This window comes from Chlorocebus sabaeus, chromosome X (genome assembly GCF_047675955.1).
Source record: "Chlorocebus sabaeus isolate Y175 chromosome X, mChlSab1.0.hap1, whole genome shotgun sequence".
Classification (NCBI taxonomy): Eukaryota; Metazoa; Chordata; class Mammalia; order Primates; family Cercopithecidae; genus Chlorocebus; species Chlorocebus sabaeus.
Genome location: NC_132933.1, coordinates 101,215,444 through 101,243,191, shown reverse-complemented (window position 1 = coordinate 101,243,191; position 27,748 = coordinate 101,215,444). Strand labels below are relative to the sequence as shown.

General features: G+C 38.8%; 2 long non-coding RNA genes across 3 annotated transcripts in view; one reads left to right on the top strand and one right to left on the bottom strand.

The window, feature by feature from the left end:
* Nucleotides 1-5,888, top strand: part of LOC140710872 (uncharacterized) — a 170,987-nt gene extending 165,099 nt beyond the window's left edge. The window contains exon 3 of the long non-coding RNA XR_012092026.1: nucleotides 4,644-5,888. This is a non-coding gene — a long non-coding RNA (uncharacterized lncRNA). The remainder of the gene's footprint in view (nucleotides 1-4,643) is intronic.
* A 3,714-nt stretch (nucleotides 5,889-9,602) lies between these two features.
* Nucleotides 9,603-27,748, bottom strand: part of LOC119622581 (uncharacterized) — a 48,077-nt gene continuing 29,931 nt past the window's right edge. Inside the window, exons 4-7 of one of the 2 annotated variants that reach the window (XR_012091849.1) lie at nucleotides 27,321-27,409; nucleotides 15,573-15,669; nucleotides 11,927-12,353; nucleotides 9,603-10,182 (exon numbers count right to left, since the gene is read on the bottom strand). This is a non-coding gene — a long non-coding RNA (uncharacterized lncRNA). The remainder of the gene's footprint in view (nucleotides 10,183-11,926; nucleotides 12,354-15,572; nucleotides 15,670-27,320; nucleotides 27,410-27,748) is intronic. The other variant, XR_005239176.2, reaches the window with a different exon arrangement.

The following is a 27,748-nucleotide window of genomic DNA, read 5'->3' as shown; positions in this document are numbered from 1 at the left end:
TACTGTTTTCAATTCTGTTGACTTCTACTCTTAAGTTTTTATTATTTTTTTCTTTTTTAGTTTAGATTTAATTTGCTCTTATTTTTCTAATTTCCTATGGTAGAAACTTAGATCATTGATTTTAGATCTCTCTTATTTTCTAATAGATGTATTCAATGCTGTGAATTTTCCCATAAGCACTGCTTTCACTGCATCATACAAATTTTGTTGTGTTTTCATTTTATTTAGTTCAAAATATTTTAAAATTTTTCTTGATATGTCTTCCTTGACCCGTGTATTATTTAGAAGTGTGCTGTTTAACCTCCAGGTATTTGGGAATTTTCCAGATATCTTTCTGTTATTGATTTTTATTTTGACACCATTGCGGCCTTTGTGTAATTTTTATTCATTTAAATATGCTAAGATGTGATTTATGGCAAAGAATTTGATCTGACTTGGTGAATGTTCCATGTGAGCTTGAGAAGAATGTGTAAGTTGCCATTTTTTGATAAGTTTTCTATAAATGTCTGTTAGATCCAGTTGATTGTTCTGTTCAGTTCAACTATGTCCTAACCAATTTTTTTGCCTGCTGAAATTGTCAATTACATTCTCTTCGAATGTAAAAGTCTCCAACTACAATAGTGGACTCATCTATTTCTCCTTGTAGTTCTATCGGGTTTTGCCTCACATATTTTGATACTCTGTTGTTAGGTATATACACATTAAGAATTATTGTCTTCTGGAGAATTGACCCCTTTATCAATATGGAATGCATTCTCTTTATCCTTGATAATTTTCCTTGCTCTGAATTCTGTTTTGTTTGCAACTGATATAGTAAGCTTGGCTTTTTATTAATTAGTGTTAGCATAGTACATTGTTATCCATCATTTTGCTTTTATTCTATTCATGTCTTTATATTTAAAGTGGATTCTTGTAGATAACATATTGTTGTGTCCTAATTTTGATCCACTCTGTCTTTTCTTTTTTTTTTTCCATTGAGATGGAGTCTTTTCTGGCACCCAGGCTGGAGGGCAGTGACATGATCTCGGCTCAGTGCAACCTCTGCCTCCCGGGTTCAAGTAATTCTCCTGCCTCAGCCTCCTGAGTAGCTGGGATTACAGGCATGCACTATCACTCTTGGCTAATTTTTGTATTTTTATTAGTGATAGGATTTCACCATGTTAGTCAGGCTGGTCTCGAACTCCTGACCTCAGGTGATCCACCCCCCTCGGCCTCCCAAAGTGCTGGGATTACAGGTGTGAGCCACCATCCCCAGCCCACTCTGTCTTTTCATTGATGATTTTAGACCACTGACATTTAAAGTGATTATTGATATAGTTGGATTAATATCTATATTGGATTAATAGTTGCTACTGTTTTCTTTTTGTTGTTGTTGTTGTTGTTGTTGTTGTATTTTTTGTAGAGACGGAGTTTTCCCATATTGGCCAGGCTGGTCTCAAACTCCTGGCCTCAAGTGATCTGTCTGCCTCAGCCTCCCAAAGTGCTGGGATTACAGGTGTGAACCACCATGCCCGGCCAGTATTTTTTTACTGTTTTCTATTGAAACCAATTTTCAAAACTACATCTTTATCCTTTCTTTACACAAATACTCTCTTTTAATAATAATGTCATTCTCTTTAATACAGAGGTACTAGATACATTTCCTGGGCTTTGCTTGCCCGTGCGTTTCAAACTTAAATCTGCTAAGGAGAGTATATAATTGATCAGGAGACAATTTGTAGAGAAAAACTGCTCGAAGTGTCTGTTTTTGCCTGACACCTAACTTAATCCTCACAGGACCATTATGCGGTATCCTCTGACATGAGATAGTTGACATCATTTTCCTAATCCACAGCAGAAGAAGCAGAAGCACTTGCAGAGGCATCTCAGGTCATGTGCTGAAAGTCATATTGCCAGCAAAGGGTATGGTGGGATTTGAATCCAGGTGGTCTGATCCTGTGCCCATACTCTTTAACTTACTCACACTAAGCAGATGGTGCCCTCATAGTTTTGAAGGGGGTGAGCCAGGTAAGCCAATATCCTCTGTGATCTGCTACTGGGGCCAGGGAAGAACTATGTTCCTTGAATGCCCCATGCTCTCTCAAGCTCACAAGACCTCATGCATACATGCTGCTCCACTGCCTGGACAGTTCGTCACCCACCTTCCACTCAGCTTCCAGTCAGCGGCCAACCACCTTCTACTCAGCTAACTGCCACTCAGCCTTCACACCTGAACTTACTGGTCACTCACTTGGGTAGAACGTACCCCCTGAACAATGTTATAGTTTCCTGCCACATGCCATCAGAGCCCACTGAATTCTATCACACTGCACGTTCATCAGAGTTGAAGATTCTTTACTTGTTGTATGCCTCCCTCAGAAGATAATGAAACCCCTGAAATCAGGGTCCTTGTCTGCCCTTCTCAACCCTGAGGCCCCAAATCCCCACTGCACAGAAGTGTGAGATCCAGAGATCTTAAAGGAATCGTGTTTTTGCTGGGAACAAGTGGTTAGTGGTAACAGGAAGTGGGAGTGCTAACATATACAATTATTTAACACTTTTTTCCTATTCATCCTGGAAAAGTTAGGGGTGGATGAAAAGTTACAGCTAAAGGATTGACATTTTTTTTTTTTTTTTTTTTTTGAATCAAAACCAATGGATTTCTAGGAGAGAGACTGGTTAGGTTATTGGATTATAATACATGCCTGTGGGATTATATATTTGAACAAACTAATACATTAAGATAAAATGCTCAAAGGCAGATACCTAAATAGAGATGTTCACTTTACATAGTAATTAATACTAGAACAGCCACTGAGGTTTTAAAAAGTGAACATTGTAGTATACTATATTTGTTCTCACACTGCTAATAAAGACATACCTGAGACTGGGTAATTTATAAAGGAAAGAAGTTTAATGGACTTGCAGCTCCATATGGCTGGGGAGGCCTCACAATTATGGCAGAAGACAAAGGAGAAGCAAAGGAATGTCTTACATGGTGGCAGGCAAGAGAGCATGCGTAGGGAAACTCCCCTTTATAAAATCATCAGATCTCGTGAGATTTATTCACTATCACAAGAACAGCATGGGAAAAACCTGCCCCCATGATTCAATTACCTCCCACTGGGTCCATCATCCCACAATGTGTGGGAATTATGGGAGCTACAATTCAAGATGAGATTTGGGTGGGGATGCAGCCAAACCATATCATATACTAAGGGAATGAAGCAGAAATTAATTGAAATTAAATAATATCTGTAACAGGGCCGGGCGCCGGTGGCTCACGCCTGTAATCCCTGCACTTTGGGAGGCCGAGGCGGGCGGATCACGAGGTCAGGAGATCGAGACCATCCTGGCTAACACGGTGAAACCCCGTCTCTACTAAAATACAAAAAATTAGCCGGGCACGGTGGCGGGCGCCTGTAGTCCCAGCTACTCGGGAGGCTGAGGCAGGAGAATGGCACGAACCCGGGAGCGGAGCTTGCAGTGAGCCGAGATGGTGCCACTGCACTCCAGCCTGGGCGACAGAGTGAAGACTCTGCCTCAAAAAAAAAAAAAAAAATAATAATAATAATAATAATAATAATATCTGTAACAGAGTGTCTGTTACATGGTGGGTGCTCAATAAGTGTTAGTTATATAAGTAAGTTTATGCGTCGTTTTCTCTTTTAGTTGGTATTTATGGAGTACTTACTATGTGCTTCACCTGGGCCCTATGTGGTCCCTGAAAAGCTTTCTGTGTTTCCTCAGTAACTACTCTCTCCCATTCTGCATACAGCTTTTTCAAATTCTCTTACCTTTCATAAGACCAGTTCTCTGACTTATCACCACCACCCCCCATACCCAGTCATAGCATAAAATCCGGCCTACTAAATCACCAAGGAAAGGGAAAATACATCTAGTAATTTTTAAACTTTTTTGTTACATTGTAGTTAATACACCAAAAAGATCACCCATTGTAACTCTAAATTGAGATGACTTATAGGAAATGTTTACAGTTGTACAAACATCATTACTATCCAGTTCAAGAACACTTTTGTTATCAATAAAAGTTCACTTATGATCATTTTTTAACAGCTTTATTGTGGTATAATTGTAATGTAATAAACCATATGTGTTTTAAAAAGTGTACAATTTGATGTTTTGACATACATTTAGACTTGTAAAACCATCCCTACATTCAAGATAATGAATGTATTCATCACCCCTAAAAGTTTTTGTTTTGACCCTTTGTCATTCATCCTTCATACCCTGCTCACTACTTCTTATGCTCATGCAGTCATTGAACTGACTTCTATTCTTTTTCATTAATTTGCATTTCCTAGAATTTTATATCAATGCAATCAGATATACCATGTATTTTTTCTGGTTTCTTTCACTCAGATAATTATTCTGAGATTCATTCACATTGGGTGTATCAATAGTTCCTTCGTTTTTATTACTGAGTAATATTCCATTGTATGAATATGTCACAACTAACCTTTCATCAATTAATGAGCAGTTACGTTGTTTCCAGTTTAGGGGTATTACAAATAAAGTGGCAACAGACATTCAGGTAAAACTGTTCACATGGTGTCTTAATCTGTTTTGTGTGGCTGTAAAAGAATATCTGAGACTGAGTAATTTATAAAAAAAATAAGTTTATTTGGCTTACAATTCTGCAGGCTGTGAAGTACAAGAAGCATGATGCCAGCATCTGCTTGGCTTCTGGTGAGGGTCATGTGTCAGTCAAAACATGGTGGAGAAGGCCAAAGGAGAAGCAGACACATGTGAAGATAGAGGACCTGAAAGACATCCTGGCTTTATAACACACTCTCATGGGAACTAATGCATTCTCAGAGAAGAAATCCAGCCTTTCAAGAACTCAGTACCATGAGAATGGTACCAAGCCGTTCATGAAGGATCTGTCCCCATGACCCAAACGCCTCTCACCAGGCTTCACCTCTCAACACTGCCACATTGAGGATCAAATTTCAACATGAGTTTTAATGGGGACAAACAAACCTCATCCAAACCACAACACATGGACATATATTTTCTTTAGACTTTGCTAAATACATAGTAGTGGACTGGCTGGACCATATGATATGTATATGTTTAGCATTTTAAGTAACTAAAAAACTGTCTTCCAAAGTGGCTGTGCAATTTTACATTTCAACTGGGAGCATCTGAGTGTTCTAGTTCCTCCATATTCTCACAACACTTGGTAAGGTCAGACTTTTTAAATTGTAGACACTGTAATAGGTATGTAGTGGTGTCTCACTGGGTTTTAGTTTGCTTTCCCCCAATTACTGAAGATGTTGAACATATTTTGATGTGCTTACTTGACATCTGTTCAAATGTTTTGCCCATTTTTAATTTGGTTGTTTGTGTTATTATTGTTGTATTTTGAGAGCTCTTTATATATTATAGATATAGGTACTTTATCAGATACACGCTTTGAAAAGAGTTTTTACCCAGTCTGTGGCTTTCTTTCCATTCTATTATCATTGTTTTTTGAGGAGCACCTTTTTACTATTGGTGAAATAAATTTAACAATTTGTTATGTTGTGGACTGTGCTTTTTATGTCATATCTAAGATATCTTCACATAAACCAACATTGTGAAGATTTTCTCCCATCATTTCTTCCAGAAATTTTATAAATTTAGATTTTACAATTGGAGTTTTGGTCTATTCTGAGTTGAGTTTTATGGTATGATATATGGCCCCAACTTTAATTTTTGCATATGGATATACAATTATTTTGTTTAAGAAAGTCTATCCATTTCTGCACTGTCTTTTGCATCTTTGAAAATAAAAATAAGTTGTCCATTCCTGTGTGGGTTTATGTCTACACTTTCTATTTTGTTCCACAATCTATTTATCTATCTTTACATCAATACTATGGTGTTTTGATTATAAAGTAGTAGTAGTCCTTCAATTTCATTCTTCTTTTTCAGAGTTGTTTTGAATATTTTAGGTACTTTTCATTTTCATATTTCATATTCCATATAGCATTTTCTTGTCCATTTTTACAAGAAAAACCAGTGATATTGACTAGTATTATATTGAATCTATACATCAATTTGGGAATAAATGATACCTTAATAGCATCAAGTCTTTGAACCAGTTAAGATATATCTCTTCATTTACTTAGGTCTTCATTAATTTTTCACCGCAATATTTTGTAGTTCTCAGTGTACTGGTCTGATATGGTTTGGCTCTGTGTCCCCACCCAAATCTCACATCAAACTGTAATCCCCATGGGTCAGGGGAGGGACCTGATGGGAAGTCATTGGATCACGAAGGCCGATTTCCCCCTTGCTGTTCTTCTGATAATGGGTGAGTTCTCATGAGATATGCTTGCTTAAAAGTGTGTGGCACTTCTTCCTTCGCTCTCTCACTCCTGCCTCCATGTGAAGAAGGTCCTTGCTTCCTCTTCAACTTCTGCCCATGATCGTAAGTTTCCTAAGGCCTCCCAGCCATGCTTCTTGTTACCCGTGCAAAACTGTGAGTCAGTTAAACCTCTTTTATTCGTAAATTACCCAGTCTCAGATAGTTCTTTATAGCAGTGCGAAAAAGGACTAACACAAGACCTTTCATGTGTTTTGTTAGATTTATCCCTAAGTACTTCGTATTTTATGCTCTTGTAAATGATATTTTTAGTTTCAATGTTCAATTTTTTTATTGCTTATATATGAAAACACAAATAATTTTTGTATCTTGACTTTGTAGTTCTCTACCTTGATAAATGTGCTTATTAGTTCTAATAGGTTTTTGAAGATTTCATCTAATTTTCTAAACGAGTATTTATGTCATTTATGAATAAAGAGAGTGCTACTTCTTCTTTTCCAGACTCTGTGCCTCTTCATTTTCTTACCTGACTTTACTGCCTAGAACCGCCAGTCCAATGTGGAATAAAAGCGTGAGTGTAGACATTCCTATCTTCCTCATCTTGTGTATATCTTGTTTGTGTGTATGTTTGTGTGTGTGTGTGTGTGTGTGTGTAAGGGGAGCCCTTCCTTCTTTCCTTTCTCCTCCTCCTCCTCCTCCTTCTTCTTCTTTCTTTCTTTCTTTCTTTCTTTCTTTCTTTCTTTCTTTCTTTCTTTCTTTCTTTCTTTCTCTTTCTTTCTTTCTTTCTCTCTCTCTCTCTCTCTCTCTCTTTCTTTCTTTCTTTCTTTCTTTCTTTCTTTCTTTCTTTCTTTCTTTCTTTCTTTCTTTCTTCTCTTTCGCTCTCTCTCTTTCACTCTCCCCTTCCTGCCTTCCTACCTTCCTCCTTTCCTTCCTTCCTTCCCTCCCTCTCTCCCTCCTTCCCTCCTTCCCTCATTCCTTCCTTCCTTCCTTCCTTCCTTCCTTCCTTCCTTTCTTCCTTCCTTCCTTCCTTCCTTCCTTCCTTCCTTCCTTCCTTCCTTCCTTCCTTCTTGCCTTCCTTCCTTCTTTCTTGCTTCTTAGAGATGGAGTCTTGCTCTCTCACATAGCTCACTGCATCCTCAACCTCCCGGGCTCAAGCAAGCCTCCCACCTCAGCCTCCCAAGTAGCTGAGACTACAGGCATGCACCACCATGCCCAGCTAATTTTTTAGTTTTTTGTAGAGACAGGGGTCTCCCTCTGTTGCCCAGGCTGGCCTCAAACTCCTGGCCTCAAGTGATCATCCTGCCTCAGCCCCCCAAAGTACTTGGATTACATGTGTGAGCTACTGCATTCAGAGAGTTTTTCATTGTTAAATATGGTGTTAGCTGTAGCATCATATTTATAAATGTGCTTTATAAGGTTGAGAAAATTTTCTTTCATTTCTAGTTTTCTCCAAGTGCTTATCAGGAATGGATGTTGGGGTTTCTCAAATGCTTTTTCTGCTTCAATGGAAATGATCAAATGATTTTTCATTAAAGTTTGCTAATATGTAAATTACATTGATGATTTTTGACTGTAAAATGGCTGGGCATGGTGGCTCACACCACCTGTAATCCTAACATTTTGGGAGGTTGAAATGGGAGGATTGCTTGAGGCCAGGAGTTCAAGACAAGCCTGGGTGAGATAGTGAGACCACCGTCTCTACAAAAAAAAAAAAAAAAAGCAAAAAAAATAAGCAGCCCTGAATTCCAGGGATAATACCTAGCTGAACATGATCATCACATATTCCTTTAATTATTTTAATATAGTTTTTATTTAATTTTTTTAACATATTTATAACACCTGCTTTAAATGCTTTGTCTGCTAAATATAACATTTGAGCCCATTCAGAGTAACTTTCTATTGCCAGGGTTTTTTTTTCCCCATTTTGTTGTGTCATAAGTTTTGGTTTTAAAGTAGATATTTTAGATAGTGTTTTATAGCAATTCTAGATTTTGTTTTAATTTTAATTATATGAATTTTTTCTGGAGAATTGCCTGGCTTTAGCATTTTAATTTGTCATCTCATGGCAAGCAGCTGCTGAGTTCTCTGTTTAATTTTTTTATTCTTATTTTTATTTTTTATTCTGGATTCCTATTAAGTCACCCCTGTATCTGCATATCTTAGTGATCAGGCAATGGTTTGGCCAGAGATTGTTTTTAAAAACCTCAAGCCTGTGAAGCTTCTACACTCAGCCGACCAATTAATCCATCAATCAATCTGCGTGTGAAATGGGGAGCACAATAAACATTTCAGTCAGTTCTCAAGCCTACCTTCACTTTTACTTTTCTCTGAGTTCTCCTGGGTCTCTCCCATACATGTGCATATTTTCCCAGTCACACAGGATATATGAAGCCCTACTGTGGTGCATTCATTTTCAAAATATCTTTATTAAATTCCTGTCTGATTCTCTGCTTGCCCCACTGTAACCTCAAACGTGGGCAACCAAATGGACAGATTTTACCATTTTATTCCTAATGAGTATACAACTTTTAACTAGTAATAACCCAGCTTTTCACCATCTGACCCAAATGGAATTCACCCACTGGGAGAAAAGCTGCTAAATTGTTTTGGTCGGCACATAGAGTAAAACTATCCTTCTCACCTTGGGAGCTGAGGGAGATTAGGGGGTGGGCTGGATGGAAGCAGCCCCATGCAGGGACACAGATTCTTTTATGCACAGATCTAGCAGCTTTTGAAGGTTAAACACTTACTAATGAGTTGTTTACCTTAAGTATATTTTCAGAGCCCCCAAATTGTTTTTGACAATTTTGTCCAGTCTTATTCTTGTATTTGGCAAAAAGGATTAACCAAACTCTTCAATCCACCATAACCAGAATTTCCACTCCATCAGATGTAATTTTCCTCATTTTCTTTCAACTAAACCTAAAAACTTTGTGGTATTCACTCTCTTATTAGTTAGTTATTGCTGCAAAACAAATGACACCAACACTTAGTGCTTAAAATTGTATTCATTTATTTAACTCTTCTTACTCTGATGAGCAATTTAGTCTTAGCTCAGCTAGCCAGTTCTTCTGATCTCTGCTGGAATCATTTATATTCATGTGGTCAACTGATAGATTGACTGGGAGCTGGATTTTTTTTAAGATGGCCCCAGATAAGATGTCTCATCTCTTCTGTATGTGGTCTGTCATCCTCCAGCCAATTGCCCCAGGATTTCAAATGTCAGCTGAGTAAGATTCCAAGAGGGAAAGCAGAAGTGTGCAAGGCTTCTTTAGGACTATACTCAGAATTAGCAAAATATCATTTATTCCACATTTTATTAGTCAAATGGTTGTAGGAAAATCTGGGTTCTTTTCACATGACCAGGAAAGATTAGGCTTGCAGACACTTTGAAGGGTGAGGGGAAACGGAATTTATTGGGCAAGCAAGGAAAAAGAGAGAAAAACTTTCAGCAGAGTGAGAGGGAAGCCTGTTAGCTGGCTCTCGCTCCACCATACAGGAACTCGAGAGACTGGCTCCTTTGCGAATGACGTGACATTCCATGGCTCCATCCTGTTTTCCCAGTGTGCAGGCCGGTTGGAGTTTCTTTGGGGCCTGCAGTCCGGTTTTTCAGCCCTTAGGCTGTTTTAGGCTTGAAGGTGGGGTTTTGCTGGGCAACCCTTGGCTGCCTCCTGTCTCTACCATTCCCCCTTCTAAAGAAGTACATCTAACTGTCCTTAGAGTAAGAATAAAGGTAAGGATGAAGACTGATCTTAACTTCTTCCTGCTGACAGGGGATGCTGTTTTGGGAAAATGGCAGTCAGATCTCCCTCAGAGAGAGGTGTCATTGTCTGAGGCTCCTGTTGCATGACCATTTGGACTTTGATGACCTGAAGGTGAGACAAGACAAACCAGGTTATTTGAAAACATATCAAAATGAAACAAGGGCAAGTGAGGACAGCTTAGAAATTCTGAGGCCTGTTACCAGTTTGCACGGGGAGAGGGAAGCCAACAACTGGACTGGTAAAAAAAAACTTTTACCCTTTTGATGGCATGTCAGGCTTCTGGGTTCCCTTCCCCTGAGCCCAACCCTAAGCCAACCAGTTTAAGGTTTGAGAAATTAACTTTTCCTATTTTGGAGGATGCATCCAAGGGGAGTGTCCCGTAGTATAGAAACACAATTACCTATCAGTGAAGAGAAGAAACAAGAGGAGAAAAGAAAGAAGAAAGCATTTTTTCAAAGGAGTCCCAGGGTTTCGGGATGCATTTGAAAGGGGTGCAGACTGAAGATGAATGGTTACTCATCTAGTTAGAGGGGAGCAGGTATCCCTGGTTCCCTTCTCTTTCCAGCAAATACACAGGGTACATGAGGGAGAGAAAGTGAGGCACTCCTCTTTCTTTCCTCCATCCTTGTATCCCCGAGTCCCAGTGACCACAACAGGTTGCCACCCATAAGTGCCAATGCAGCTTGCACCCATGATGCATGGAGGGCCTAGAGAGTAGGAATTATCTGCTCTCACCTGTGCCTCTATCCCCCCTACTCTCAGAAGCCTTGGAGTTCGCTAGACCTCACTTATACCATGGATACCAGCATGACATTTATGCATGAAACGCGAGGCTTGGCTTAATCAGCAGGAATTAGCCAAACTCACCTGCACTGTACCTTTAACCTCTGTTATCAACTGCCTCTGGATCCCTCAGATCCAATTTTCTTTCCTAGGGCTTTGACCCAAAGCTTGGAATTAAGATTGGGACCAAAATGTGTCTTGGGGAGACTGCATGGATTCCTTATCATCAGCTGAATGCTAAAGTGAAGCTGTGGAATTGAGTCCTCCTCAAACAAGGTAGAGAAAAGGATGTCTTGTGACATGCCCAGACAACCTGTGGCTATAGTTATGCTTGCTAAGATTTGGGTGCATGATGCTTGGATTTGGTTAGCTCCCTTGGTCTTACTTTCCGAAAAAGGAAACCTCTGAGTGATGGGCACCCTATTTATTTCCATTACCTGGCAGGATTTGCAAGATAATTGCTCAGAACAAGAATATTGATCCAGATTTCTACAGTACCCATCTCTTTTGTTCTTTCTGAGCTTGTTGGTTCACAGGAACAAGCAGTGTTGGTCTAAAATGTAGGCAAAAATTTAAAAACAACTAATAAGTCTAGAATTTAATGACAAATGTATGATAAGTTTTGAAACACAATTTCTGTCTCTCTAGTCCTAATTTTTGTTAAAAGAAATCATGATAGGACTGAGTTGTTTGCCAAATAGACTTTAGTCTTATACTTGGCCTGATTATTTGCATAAAATGCAGCAAGAATAACTATTTCTACATAGACCTTTTAGATTGGCTTTGATGGAAACTGGTTCCACAAGGAAACTCAGATAAGACCTTTTAAAGCTGAGCCCAACCATGGATTTGTATCCTCAAATACATGTGAGTTGGGTGATCCTCTCCTCTTAAGGTCCCAAGATAAACTTGGAGCTCCTGGGCCTGTTAGAAAGTGACATTCTTTACTGACCACAAGTAAGGAACACTGTACAGGGACTGCATAGATGAGGGTATGAGGGCAGTTTCCCCAAAGGGCTTTTATTAGCTTTGCAAATTGAACTTGACTCTTTAAAGGGGAGCTTACCCTTCCAGTCAAAGCCTTGGTAAAGCAACCAGTTTCTTCAATTGTGTTCTGGTGCAAAAGAAAATGGATTCTTATTGCACTGATGCAAACAGCTATATTACCATAACTTAAGAATACTCAGGGAGAGTTTCTAAATTCTAGAGGAACCAGGCCAAGAGAAACAAACAAGCTCCAAATTCTGTTCACAGGAGCATACCTTACTCAATTATTAAGGGCCATTAATAGTTCAAAATAAGTTTCCTTGACTCTGAAAAACAAAACAAGGATCAGCAGTATTCCAAGCAAAAATAAAAAACGTTGCTTCAGTTTTCTGAGTTCATTCTGTTGGCTCTTGTTTTGCTTGATGTTCATGAACATTTCAGCTCTTCATGAGTCCCGTATGTTTTTCCTTTATTCCAATGTCACAGTCTCCAAAGTTATCAGAAACCTGTATTTGAGAGTACTTGTCAAAGTTCTATAGTTTATTATAAACCATTTTTTGAAAAGGATTAAAACAAGACAACAATTGTCTGTGAATAACAAAATGTCTAGGGTAGTTACAGTTAGAAACACAATTGACAAAGAAGTTTGGTTATCTCTGTCGTTTACAATAACTTAACAAACATAATTATGATTGATAGCATTATACTTTAGACATTAGAATTTTGGGCTGGGAACAGTGGCTCAAATCTGTAATCCTGGCACTTTGGGAGGCTGAAGCAGGCAGATCACTTGAGGTTAGGAGTTTGAGACCAGCCTGCCCAACATGGTGAAACCCCGTCTCTACTAAAAATACAAAAGTTAGCTGGGCATGGTGGCATGCACCTGTAATCCCAGCTACTTGAGAGGCTGAGGCAGGAGAATCGCTTGATCCTGGGAAGCGAGGCTGCGCTGAGCCAAGATCATGCCAATACACTCCAGCCTGGATAACAGAATGAGACTCTGTCTCAAAAAATAAAATAAAATAAAAAATAGACAGACATTAGAATTTTGGGAATCCCATACAATTTTGGAACATATATTGGTGTTATTCTCCAAAATATAACTTAAAGAAGATTGAACATTATTTTGCAATCTCATGTAACTAAAAATGTCAAATAATCCTGTTTACCTCTCTTCTCTGAACATTCCAGGGACCCTTCTGAAGTATCTGAAAAGCTAGGTGTCAAGAAAGACAATTTTGAAATGATGTTTGATTTTGGGAAGGCTGTTAAATATGTTAGAGGTTTGAAACACTTGGTGTTATGAAATAGAATTCCAAATTGCCATAAATTATTTATTTTCCCAAAATAATGACTCAGAAATGTTTAAAAAGCAAAACAACCTTTTATAATCCTTTACAAAATTTGCTAAAGAGCAGATTAGTGCCTTGGGAGTACCTTGTTTTGCTTTTCTTTTAATCCTTAATTTACAGAAAAACCATGTAATACCCTTTTGAATTTAGTCAATATGTTCACACAGAGAATTTCTCTTGCAAGATTAATTTTTACAATCCTTCCTCCACTTGTTTGAACCTTTAGCTTTATCTTATCTAATTTAAAACAATTCTTTAACCCTAGGCAAGAATTTATATTTTTATGCCTTCTTATAGCCTTTTATTAAAAACACATTTTATGTTCTTATACACCTCACATGTAAATCTATTTCCAGTAGTCTCAATTACATTTCATAATGGTAACTCCTAGCAATTTGTAACTTTAATGTAAAACTTGGTAAGTTGTTTTAATTATGTGCTAAGTACAGCCAAGGTTTGACTCCTTCCAGTAGAATTAAGGGCATGGTTAGTTCCACATGTCCCCAGGCCTTACCAAGTTGAGCAGGCCTTACCAAGTCGAACAAAAACCAAAAAGCAGTGTATAATCTTAAAACACTTAGCAAACCTTGCATCTTACCTGCATAATTTAGTTCACCTATTTATATTTTAATGACATCTGCATTTTACCAATAATCTTTATAGCTGTTTTTATTTCTCAAAGATTAAAGTCACATGAACTAAAAGGTACCATTTTTATCTTACCTTTAAAAAATATTTGATCCAAGTGCTTATCTTCCTTTAGGCCAAATTAATTAGAGTTTTTTTTACAGATATCACATATACAACACATATATAACTACATAGACAGGCAGAAAAAAATCCAGTTGCCATAAGATCTTCCATCAGAGGAGAGGGATCTACCCTCTTTTAATTCCTGGGGTTCTTATGAGGAAAATAGAGGTCTCTCGACTCATACATGCATTGAGAGTGGCAAGGCAAAATCAAGAAAAATAATTCAGCTAACTGAGAAAAAAAAAACCTTTTTCCAGCAAAAGAAGATCCAAGAAAAGAAAACATAAAGACCTTTTAAATATAACCATAACTTGGATATACACTTTTAATGAAGTTGAGTGCTCCTTAAGAAAATCATTTTAGGCCAGGCATGGTGGCTCATGCCTGTAATCCCAGCACTTTGGGAGACTGAGGTGGGTGGAAAATGAGATCAGGAGTTCAAGACTAGCCTGATCAACATGGTGAAATCCCATCTCTACTAAAATTACAAAAATTAGCCAGGTATGGTGGCACACACCTGTAATCCCAACTACTCAGGAGGCTGAGGCAGGAGAATAGCTTGAACCTGGGAGGTAGAGGTTGCAGTGAGCCAAGATCACGCCATTGCACTCCAGCCTGGGTGACAGAGTGAGATTGTGCCTCAAAAAAAAAAAAAAAAAAAAAAAAAACAAACTCTGGGTGCGGTGGCTCATGCCTGTAATCCTGGCACTTTGGGAGGCTGAGGCAGGTGGATTACCTGAGGTCAGGAGCTCGAGAGCAGCCTGACCAACATGGAGAAACCCTGTCTCTACTAAAAATACAAAAATTAGCCAGGCTTGGTGGCACATGCCTGTAATCCCAGCTACTCGGGAGACTGAGGTAGGAGAATTGCTTGAACCCAGAATGCAGAGGTTGCTGTGAGCCGAGATCGTGCCATTGCACTACGGCCTGGGCAACAAGAGTGAAACTCCATCTCAAAAAAAAAAAAAAAAAGGAAGAAAGGAAAGAAAGAAAGAGAGAAAGAAAGAAAGAAAGAAGGAAGGAAGGAAGGAAGGAAGGAAGGAAGGAAGGAAGGAAGGAAGGAAGGAAGGAAGGAAGGAAGGAAGGAAAAAAAATCATTTTAACTCCCTTATTATCTGACTTCAGCCATGCCAATCAGCCAGTATTTCTGGCTTTCAAACTTTGCTAAAGGCTCAGAGAGAGGACATTCCAAGGTGGTTCGTGGAGGGGAGGGGAATCAACAAATAGCAAAAGGTCATGCAGATATCAAACCAGAAAGGACTCATTTCCTAAGCCAGGATTGAATCTGGACCATGGCAGTGAGAATGCCAAATCCTAACCACCAGAACATCAGGGAGAGAAGCTTAATTGTTGTTGGATGAAGCTGGACTCCCTAACTGGAAAAGAAGGAGAATCCACCAGACGCATGGTGGAGAACACAGGCCAGCTTGCTTTTGGGCACCCTTGGGCCATGTATTCCAGCCCTGGCTGCAAGGGGATTAGGGGGGCCACCATTCCCCACTCCATCCTGTACACACCTGCAGCCACTGGGATGTGCTTCTACCCTCAGAAGAGATCCGAGGAGAAAAAAGGCTTAGAAACAAAAGAAAAAAAAGGTTTTTTGTTTTGCATGATACTCACCTTTCCTCAAGTCCCATTTTGGGTGCCAAAAAATGTAGGAAAATCCGGGTTCTTGTCACACAACCAGGAAATATTGGGCTTGAAGACACTTTGAAGGCTGAGGGAAACAGAATATATTGGGTGAAAAAGGAAAAAAAGAAAAACTTTCAGCAGAGTGAGAAGGAAGCCTGTTAACTGACTCCTGCCCCACCACACAGGAACTCGAGGGGCCAGGCTCCTCCCCTCTGTAAATGGTGTGGACTTCTGTGGCTCCACCACATTCTCCCAGTTCACAGGCCAGTTGGAAATTCTCGGGGACTGGCAGTCTGGTTTTTCAGCCTTCGGGCTGTTTTAGGTTTGAAGACAAGGTTTTGACAAGGCAGGGCACAAGGGTGCCTTGGCTGCCTCCTGTCTATCAAAACCAAGTCACAAAACTAGTATAAAATGGAGAAAGCAGGCAAAAAAAAAAAGATGCTGACTTTGTTTATAGGTAGTTCCAAGAAAAATCGTCATGATGGATGGATTTCTCCCTGATGTGTTTGCATTTCCAGACACCCCTTATTTATTTGTAAGTATGAAAATTATTTCCTTGCCAAATATGGATGTTTTATGTTACTCGATATTTTCCTTCTACTAAATACTGATCAAGAGTCATAATGATAAACATGATTAATTTGTAGGTCCTGATTACATTGCTGCTACAATAATTATTTTTGGTCCAATTTTATGGATGAAGAAAGTATGATTTATCGAGTAATTGCCCCAAGGTTAAGAAATAGGTAAGCATAGATTTGAATCCATGTATGTCTTTCCAGATCTTGTGTTCTTTCCATATTTCAAGTTAATATATTGAGAATTCTAAGAAAACTATCACAGTTGCAGCCCATTTCAGGGAGTGGGTGGGCTAGAGGTAACATATAGAAATGAAAACTGTCATATTTCAGTTCCTGATGCACAGTTTTCATTTACTACTGTTCATCACACACAGCCTTATCTGGGTGAAAAGCACAAGTAAAAGCTTGAAATTTCACTTGATGGTACTTGATGAAGGTTTATTATTATAACCATCTGGAATGGACCAAGGTCTAATTATGGTTCAAAGGTCAGTCAAAGTCAAGTCTGATAGCATAATTGATATATGCAGTTCAAAACATTACAGATTAAGTTTTTTCTTTCTCAGTCTACCAGATTATTGGGTTGGAAAAGATGTTTTTTCTTTGTTTGACTAATTTTCAGTGTTGCAGTCGTCCCTTGGTATATACAGGGGATTGGTTCCAGGACCACCACCCACCCCACTCCACACATACTCAAGTCCCCCAGTCAGCCCTATGAAACCTGCTTATATAGTAATAGTTGGCCCTCCTTATACACAGGTTTCTCGCATCTCCCAGATACTGTATTTTTTATCTGCTTTTGGTTGAAAGAAATATACATATAAGTGAACCCATGCAGTTCAAGCCCATGCTGTTCAAGCGTCAACTGTATTTAGTAGTATTTTTTAGTTGTGAAACTGTAAAGTCATAAATGTATTAAGGAAATTACCCAAAGTCAAGCAACCACTCATAACATTTCAGAGATACCTGTTCAGTCATTTTTCTGTCTATAGTAGGTGAATGCTTGTATATTTTATATTAGCACGTATACACTCTTTCATTTTCACCTTAGATATTTTAGTTCAGTTTTCTGACTAAAAACATAATAATTTTAAAAATTAAAAAGCAGGCCAGGCGTGGTGGCTCATGCCTATAATCTCAGCACTTTGGGAGGCCAATGTGGGAAGATCACTTGAAGCCAGGAGTTCAAGACCAGCCTGCGCAACATAATGAGACCCCCATCTCTACAAAAAAATTTAAAATTAACCAGACATAGTGGCATGCACCTGTAGTCCCAGCCACTGAGGAGGCTGAGGTGGGAGGATTGCTTTTGCCCAGGAGGAAAAGGCTGCAGTGAACTTTGATTACACCACTGCACTCCATCCTGGGCAACAGAGAGAGACTCTGTCTCAAAAAAAAAAAAAAAAAAGTAAACACTAAAGAAGATATAGAGGAAAAGAAGAGTAAATCATCTGTATAGGGTCCCCCAAAATTAAAATACATATTAACCATCATGATACTGGTTAAACAAATATTTATTATTCATAAGCAATCTGATTATATGTCTAGAAAAAGGAAGACAGTTGACTGTGAAAATAACTGTCTTAGAAAAAGTGCCTAATAAATTGTCTATGTACACAACAAATATTCACAAATTGATATTCCTCAATATACCATAAATAATTAGTTGTTGACACTAGCCATAAAAACATAATGTTTAGGAATTATATGAAAGAAATGTGGGTCCTGTATGAGGAAAATTATTAAATGGAGTGAGACTAAGTGGTGAATTGAATAAATTGAAATATTTGCTTTAACTGGATTTGAAGGCTGAATTGTAAAGCTATTAGTATTTGATACACTCAATAGATGCTCCAAAGGTATTCAGTAATAATTAAACACCTATTCTCATTTTTGAAAATATATACATTTAAAGGAGATTCTAGTAGGCTATATTGAGGTGACTTTTTTTCCTGTAAAAAAAGCACAGAATGGTTTTATACAACCAGAGGAAATTTCATTAAAATCAAGACCAAGACAAATATGTTAATTATCCCTAGTATTACTTAATATTGCTTTAGAAATTATCTTCACTGTAAAGAGATGCTAAAAAGAAATAAGTTCTGTAACTTTTGAAAAGGTGAAGACAAAGTTATCAGTGCTTGCAGAAGATAGGGGTATAGTCCTGAAAAACATTAGAAACAACATAAAATGTCTTGGTATAAATGAATTTTACAAAAGGATAGAATAAATGGTAACTGTTTAAAATATCAATAGCTTTTATGCATATCAGAAAGCCTTACATATAAAACATAATGGGAGAAATGACGACATTCACAATAGGATCTAATTTTAAAAATGATAAAAATTGCGAATTTTGAAAGAATATTTGAAAAACAAATGGAGAGATAGTTTTGCAGAGCTAGGATGATGGTAGTGGTGACTGGAATGATGAGGAAGTCATCACAATGCCCCTGCTGAATTATAATTTTCCTAGGTACCAACCATATCACAAGGATCCCTCACAATCATCAGGAATGGTTATGCCTCATCTATGTGTCATTTTGTGGAATAATTCAATTCCACAACCGATTATGCCCCTCTAATTCAGTGTCTTTGCAAGTACCTGTACCAGAGGGAAGGGGAAAGAGGAGAAAGACATGCTAAAATGGGAAAAAAGTTATGAGGTAAGCCAGCCTTTTAATGATAATAGCAGGCAAAACCTTAGTTCTAGAACACAAGGGCCATAACTTACTGAGTGAATAAAATCCCAATCAAAATGCCAATGGAATTTTATTTGCAGAACCTGACATAATCATGTTAATATTCATCTATTAGAATAATTAAGAAAGAATGCTTAATTTTTAAAGAAGAGTACAATCATTTTCAAGGGGATGGCATTCTGATGTCTGGATTTGCAATAATTATTAAATATTTCACTAATGTTGCATAAGTATTATTTGCTAACTGCTTTGAACTTTAACCCCCATCTTTTAGCTTCACCAAAAAGCAGAGAAACAAAAACAACCACGAAACTTGGTTTTGTAATGGAAATTTAATCTATGGTCAAATGAGTTAATGCTTAACATTGCCTAGAGTAAAAAGGAAAGGGAAGGGTTGAAGTAATCTAGCATTGGTTGAGCACAATCAATTTGCCAGGCCCTGTGTTAAACACTTCATCTCCTTTAATTCTGATAACATCTTGGTATCGAAGCCAATTATATAAGAGTAAACCAAAGATTAGATAGTAGTTGGGATTGGAATTCAAGTTTTTCTGGCTCCCTAGCCTATACTCGCACACTACCACCATGTCTTGTCTAACCAATTACTTCATTGAGTGCTGTTGTTTGTTATGGCATTTTTCAGTGGTAGACAGCATTTACAACTTAGATCAGGTACTCACCTGCTGAAAAACACTATGTTCTCTGGAAAGTGTTTGCTGGTTTTGTTTGTTTGTTTGTTTGTTTGTTTTTGAGACTGAGTCTCACTCTGTTGCCAGGCTGGAGTGCAGTGGCGTGATCACGGCTCACGGCAACCTCTGCCTCCCGGGTTCAAGCTATTCTCCTGCCTCAGCCTCCCTAATAGCTGGGACTACAGGTGCACACCACCATGTACAGCTAGTTTTTGTATTTTTTAGTAGAGACAAGGTTTCACCATATTGGCCAGGATAGTCTCGATCTCTTGACCTTGTGATCCACCTGCCTCAGCCTCCCAAAGTGCTGGGATTACAGGCGTGAGCCACAGCACCCAGCTTGCTGTGTTTTTTATTCTTCTTCTGCATGATATAGTAATCTCGAGCTTTATCCTAATACATATCTGCATTCCAGTCACATTCCCACCAGTTAATAGCTGTGTAACCTTGGACAAGCTACTTAAACATTTGGAGCCTCAATTCCAGCAGCATACATACAATTTCATAAAGCAACCCAGAAAAGAGGATAGTCTGTTTTGTCATTACACCATGCAACTATTTTGATAAAATCTGCACCTTCACAATGAATTCAATTACGTTTATTTGGGGTAATGATATTGTTGCATTGCCTCTCTTGTGCATTAAATATTGGATGTTTTTTATCACCCAGCCTAGGGTGAAAAGTAAAGAAACAAATGTGGCTCACACCTAGCCACTTTTAAATCAAAAGCTCAAATAAATAACCAAGTCAAAAGTCTGAATACAGAAAATCGTGACTTTCCTGTATAACAAGAGAGTCGTGTATATAGAACGGTTGGATATAAGCTATCCTGCCAAATGGAATAGCATCATTTTTCAGAGGGAGAGACTGACAAAAATATATTTGATATACTGACACCAAGTATATGTTAGGGGCTGTGCCAGGTGTGGAGGGTACATGGAGGAATTATGTAGAGTTTCTGCCCTCAAGATTTTTACAGTCTAGTTGGGGTTGGGGAAGAAAGATAAACAGACAAATTATAATCTTTCTCGATGATCTCTTCTGTGCTATAAAGAATTTCTTTTCCCTCAGTAAGGCTTCAGTTAGACATCAGTGATGCTGAGAGGTTAAATGACTAAGATTGTAAGTGGTGGAGCTGGGACTTAACACTTAGGTATGTTTACATTAAAGCTGATCTGCTTCTATTCATTATGGCAACAGTTTACTTATGTTATATGTAGTGCTGTTTATAATTCCCAGTGAGAGAATCATCCTGTTTCCCAAATGATTCACATCTGAAAAATCCAGGCACACAACATGCCCATAAAGGACAGATCACCTAATCAAAGCTCAAATAAAGTGTGCTGAAACCAACAGTCCAGGTGTCCTTATTCTTGACTATTTTTTGTGTCAGGAAGGAGCAGATAAGTTAGAAAGTGAAAGCCACAATACTGAGCCCTTCTACGAAAAGCATATGTTTTTGGCTGTGAAGGTGGCAGTTACCTCTATGCTTTTGCCATCTTGGTGGGGACCAATCTTAAGAGAGCAGTTTCTCAAAAACAGCTCTTATCTGGGAAAGGGGAGGCGAAAGGCCTAACTCAGAGCCTGAGCTACTGCCAGCTAGGCAGAGCTTTTCACCTCAGTTTCTCTTGTTGGCAGGCCCCAGAAACAGTTTCTTTAAAGACTTCAGCAGATTTTTTCAAGTAGATTTATTAATAGAATAGCCAGGAGAAATATTTTGGTGGCTGTAAATAAAAACATATTTGCAGGTTCCAGTCAACAGACTCAGAATTGAAAACTGACTTGGCCACTAGCTAATTGTTTTGTATTCATTCTAGAGCAATTGAAGACACATTGTATTCACTCAATAAATATTCATTGATTGAATGAATGTGTTTATTCCCCCATTAGACTGTGAGACCCTTGAGGGTAAGGGTCATATTTCATTGGTCTTTGTAAATCTCACATCCAGTTCACTGCCTAAATTCTGTTAAGTACCACTGAATTTTAAATTAATTATTCTTTGGTAAGAAGCATTGATAGGGAAAGCATTCACCCAATGTGAACATAATACAGAAAATACTATTGAAGTAGGCACTATGTATTTTGTTGGTTGTATACCAAGCAAACTCTTGTAATCAGCTGAGAGTCTGTGAGGGCAAAGATATCTGACTCATTATCTTTGGCAATGCACAGTAGCTGACATATTACAGTACATGTAATGATTTACTGCAGCATTTCCTAGAGATTTATCATTTGAGTGTCACTCAGGGTTTTTGCTTTATCTGTGCACAGTCTGTATGTTCATTTACTTAACATGTTTCTGTGGTATTTTTGAAATAAAAAGTATCACTTAAAATGAAACATAACTCTATGATTAAAAATTAAGAACAAAACAATGTTATTAAATATTTTTTAATGAAATTAAGATTCAGTACAAGTAGTAAGCTACTAATGTGTATTGCACTAACATTTTATATACCTTCTCTCTTTCAATCCTCATGATAGCTCTTCTAAAAAATATTTTACCATTACCACAGATGAGATTAAGATTTAGATAAGTTAGGTAACAGCTCAGTATCATACAGCTAGTGTAAGGGAGGGCCAGGACTCTAAACTGAGCTGTTTTTTTCAAGCTAAAGCCAACATGGGATGCAGTATAGGCAATCCTTAACTTTATTATTCCCAAGTGATTCTCCCTGGCCCCTTCCACTTTTTCTTATTGATCCAGCTTTCCTTGGTTCTCAGACCATCTCTCCTGTTTACACTTTTAGCAGCTCCTCATGCCACAGGTCATTCCCAGACCCTCTGGCCCACTGCCAATACACCCAACACCAAGGCTGTTACAGCAGAGGAAAGATGGATATTTTTTCATCTTTCTGAGAACAAAAAACAATTGCTATCTATACTTTACTGAGAACTATTCAGTAGTGAGCATCCTGAAGAAGGCTCTTTGTGATCTGGTTTCTGGGCATAAGAATGCAGATAGGGACTTCAGGGAGAGATTGAAATTGTCCTCCCTGTGCAAAAGTCTTGGGGAGGAGATGGAGTTTGGAGCCTGCTGTGGGGTAAGGGAGGAAGGGAGGGAGGGAAAGAGATGAGACTGAGTTTTGGTCTGTAGGAAATGTGGGAGACAAGGGAGAGCACAGGGCCAGGCTCATGCTGGGTACCCAGTAAATGTCCTTAAGATTTAACTAGATTGAAGGGTGGTAAGTTGTGGGGATTCACATAAAGAGAAAATTGCTTTCTGAGTTGAAACTGTGACCAGGACCTTTCCCTTTTGGTTCATGAAAATCTTTTCTCTGTTTTTGTAAGCTGGGTAGCTGAATCAAGGAAGTTTGAGGCAGGTTATGATTTAGGGCAAGGTTTGGCCCAAGGAATAATGGATCTGGGACTGGTAACTGAAGCCAAGGGATAGAATGTACAGTAAAAGAAAGAGGAAAGGAACTGTATGGTTTGTTGAAACCAGAACCCCTTTACTTCAAAATCAGCTATAAAACCTAAAAACACTCTAACTTTCCCTCTGCCTTTCTGTGTAAAAACTAGACATAAAGAAGTGATTTGGCCTACCTTATTTGACTGTAGGTCATAAGACCCCCACTTCTAGACAGCAAACTGCCACATACCCAGAAGGAAGGAATGTTGCTCAGAGAGGCCAGGAAGAATCTAGACAGACAGGCCTTGCTGAGTTTCCCCTCTTAGTCTATTCGCATTAGCTCATACCCTTTTTGTCCAATCATATTTCTACACAGGCTGTCCATACTTTGTTGAATTTAAACATAGACAAAATGGACAATTTCCTTTGTATCTTTGGGTCTTCATTCTGAAAGCTCCTGTGCATACATGTTGAATCCATTTGTATGCTTTTTCTCCAATTAATCTGCCTTCTGTGAGTTGTGTTAAGCAGGAATCTAGACCCAACATGGCGGTATCACCCGTCATGGCAGGCCCTTTGTTAGGACTTCCCACCCTTCACTTCCTGCTAAGACTCTCAGCGTGCGAAAAAATCCCGTGCCCGCCAAAAAACCCCCACTCTGCGCAAGCTCCTGGACACATCATTCCTCAGAAATTGAAACCTAACTCAGGAAAACCGAAGCTTGCAAACCCCACCTACCTCACCCTATAAAAGGCCCCCCGATACCCGCCCCAAGCGTGACTTCCTTGGCCTTCCTCCTAGAGGACCGGTGAATCTCACCCACGAGCCTAATAAAGGCTACCTCTGTTCTCATCTGCCTCGTGTCTTCTTGCTCAGCTCCCCATTACATTACAAGTTGGTTTTTCAGCAAACCCTCAGAGGGCCAAAGGGAAAGCTCTCCCTTAGCCCCTGCAGCACCCACTTTCCACTGTGTCAGGTAATTTATTTATATTATTCATTGAAATCTTCAGAGTAACTCTGTAAGGCAGATGTTGTCCCTACATGACAGATGAGGAAATAGGTTCAGAAAGATGTCAAGGAATTCAGCCCACCAAAGTGATATAAAGATTATTTTAAACTGAAAATATCTGAATGGACAGCAGAAGCAGAAATAAATATTACCTACATTTAAGCAGAACCTCCTGAAAATACAACCACAATTGAACAACTGATTCTGAGGGAGTTTCCTATTTGTATTAAGACTGACCGCTTAGCATTGAGAAGTGCAAATGTAGCTGCCATAAACCTCCCCAGAGGGAAATTTCCAGTCTAGGAAAGAGATAAACTGTTCATTTTCATTAGCACCAAAAAACCCAATAGAACCTTCCATACTTTCACATTGAAGCCCTAACCTCTCCTTTGTTCAATTGGGTATATAAATCTCTCTTTCTCTCTGGCTTATTCAGCAAGTTACTCATTATTCAATGGTCCCATGTGCATGTGGAAATAAACATTGTCTTTGCTCCTGTTAACGTGTCTATTGTCAGTTAATTTGCAGGCCCCTGTCATTTGACAATTGAAACCTTAGATGATAGAGGATAGATAAAGCAGTGGGGTTCCCTAGAACAGCAGTCTACAACCTTTTTGGCACCAGAGCCTGGTTTCCTGGAAAACAATTTTTCCACAGGGCGTGAGTCGGGGGAGAGAGGGGTGGCTGGGGAGGGGAATGGCTTCGGGATGAAACTGTTCCACCTCAGGCAGCCAGGCATTAGATTCTCATAAGTAGCACACAACCTTGATCCCTCACATATGCAGTTCACAACAGGGTTCATGCTTCTAGGAGAATCTAATGCCCTGCTGATCTGACAGGAGGTGAAGCTCGGGCCATAATGCTCTGCAGGCCCACTGCTCACCTCCTGCCGTGTGGCCTGATTCCTAACAGGCGGTGGACCAATACCCATCTGTGGCCCAGGGGTTGGGGACTCCTGCCCTAGAATAAGACCCAAGAGCAACCATAGAACTGTCCCAGTACATATCCAGGGTTCTTAAACCTCACATAATCATGATCCAGGCCATAGCTCCCAAACTTGTTGAAACTGAAGCAAACTTTGTACATGGGTGGACACAGGAAGAACCTGTGTCCCTGCAAGGAGTGAAGTAACAGTTAAGACCAGTAAGTGGTCACTTTACAGAATTATCTTCTGTCCTAGAATCTTCTCAGCAGTCACAGATCCTGGGGAAAAGGTGACCTGAGTCAGGACTATTTGTCAGAGCAGTCAGGGCAACCTTTGGATTCAGGGAGACCACACTGATTGAGGACACATCACTTAACATCCCTAAGACTCAGTTCTGTAAAATGTGGATACTCTTATCTATTGCCGGAGATCTTGTAGGGAATGGGGTTGATATTAAACAAGTGTTTACCACAGCAAGTTAAGCTTATATTAGCAGCTCCTCTGGAACACTTTTTAAAATTCCAACATACTTTATAGATAACTGTATCTGCACATATAAAACATATGCAACACACACATACATGCATGTAGAAAATAAGAAAAATATTTAGAAAAATTAATTAGTCTAATATTTGCTGTTTTAAGCAAACTGCAACATATAATATTGCAATTAGAATTTAGACAACAGTTATATTTCTAGAATTTTGGCAAACTGTCGTGCTCAGATCAACTCTTCACATGTAAAGCAACTCAAAACGTTATCGTAAATAACATTGCGATCTAGACTTTTGAGGATATTTTGTCTTCGATCATTAATTGTTCCTATAAGAAACTAATAATTGATTTTTTGTTTTGTTCTAATTCAAAAGCCATCAGAAAGCCCTGGAGTCATTCTAATATTTCATGAAAAAAGATACTTACTAGGCCTTTTCTAGACCAACTCAAAAAGGAGGAGATTAGCAAGTGGCACACTGCTGATATGCAATTTAAAGTGTTTCTGACATATATTTGGCAAATGAGTGCTTCAAGTGTTCTTATTCTACAAAGTTTCTTCCTGATGGTTTTAGCATACCATGCCCACTGAATGCACAATGTCTTTCTCAAACTCTTGTTTATGATAGATTTTTCTAAAGAATATTGAAAAATATAATAGCTATGATTTATACAGTGTTACCTATATTTGAGGAACTGACTACCCAACAACCAAGGCAGTACAAACTGTTAAATCCACAAAACAACAGTGGCAATATATGCAATTAATTACTGATTTTGTATATTAAGAAAGTGAGACTCACAGAGAATAAGCAACTGACCCAAGGTCACAGAGACAGTAGATAGAAAATACTAGAGCTGGAACTTGGGTAGTGGTGAGCTAGTAAAGGTTTAAAAACCATTGAGGGTTGAAGATGGCACCTGGAAGCACATGCTTTGTAGAGTTTGCTGATTTCTATGGTGTAAATGCTTCACTATAGACAATTTTAAGGAGTAAATGCACACAATTATAAAAGCCAGTTCCAGAATGCTACTACAATAGGATGCTGTAGTCTGAATGTTAGTGTCCCTCTCCAATTCATATGTTGAAATCTCAACTGTTAATGTGATGGTATTAAGAAATGGAGCCTTTAAGAGGTGATTAGGTCACAACAGCAGAGCCCTCATGAATGGGATTAGTGCTGTTATAACAGAGGTCCCAGAAAGACTCTTCACTCCTTCCATCATATGAAGTGCCATCTTTGAACAAGGAAATGGTTGCTCACCAGACACTGAATCTTCTAGCACCTTCATCATGGGCTTCCCGTCCTCCAGAATTATGAGAAATAAATTTCTACTGTTTATAAGCTACCTGGTTTGTGGTATTCTATTTTAGCATCCCAAACAGACTAATGCATATGGGAAGCCATTAACCACTGAGCATCAAAATTTCTTCACTGTAAAGTGAGAATGAGAATAACTTCACTGAAAAAATGCTCTTAAGGCTTACAGGAATAACACAATGTGAGAGTGCCTAATACTGTGCCTAGCTCATAGGTGCTCAAAGAATGTTTGTTTAGAGTCACAATACTAACAAAATAGCTGCTTTCAACAATAAAACAAGATCATTACTATTCTCCTTAACCAACTCTTGAATGGAATCTACTCTGTATGAGCAACAAGTACCATTTTTACCAAAATATTTCTGTGTGGATCATTCCCTAAAGATATGTCACACTTTAACTCATAGTTATCCAACCTTTCTAAGTCACAGCTCCTACTAAACAGGTATCAGGAAAGCTACACTTCAAGTTTGGTAGGATAGAAGCAAAATCTGTTGGCACATTTAGCAGAGTCTAGTACATGGTGCAAGCACAATGTATGGTACTTACAGACAGGTATAATTCACACCCTGAAGCTTTCTTCAAAGCACTGGAGGATGGAGTTGATGCCCTTTTTCCTCCAAAGACACCAAACAAGAGAGAGAGATATTATTTACTTACTAGTGGAATACAGTGTACTGACAGAGACTCCACAGACCAGTTGCCCTGAGGGTACAAATGTAGTTCCAGGAATTTCATGGGTGCTTGAGCTTTAAACAGAAAAAAAAAAAACTCATACGAGTATATTTTTGCCTCAGAATATACGATCAGTAAAATAGGTGCATTCTCTGTTCATTTGTAAAAGCTTCAAGTCCATCCTGTACAATCAGCCTATTCTAGAGAGATGCTTCATTAGCAGGCACCAAGGTAGAGTGGTTATGACCACAGGTTCTGTTTCAGGCCTTACTCTTTTATAATCTATTTGGAAGGAAAATATCTTTTGCCTTTTGTTTTATTCAGACTATGTATTTCAGGGCCATCTTTTCTAATAAACGGAGACTTGTGTTTAGAGTTCGAATTATAAGAATGTACTCTAGAAGAGGACACCA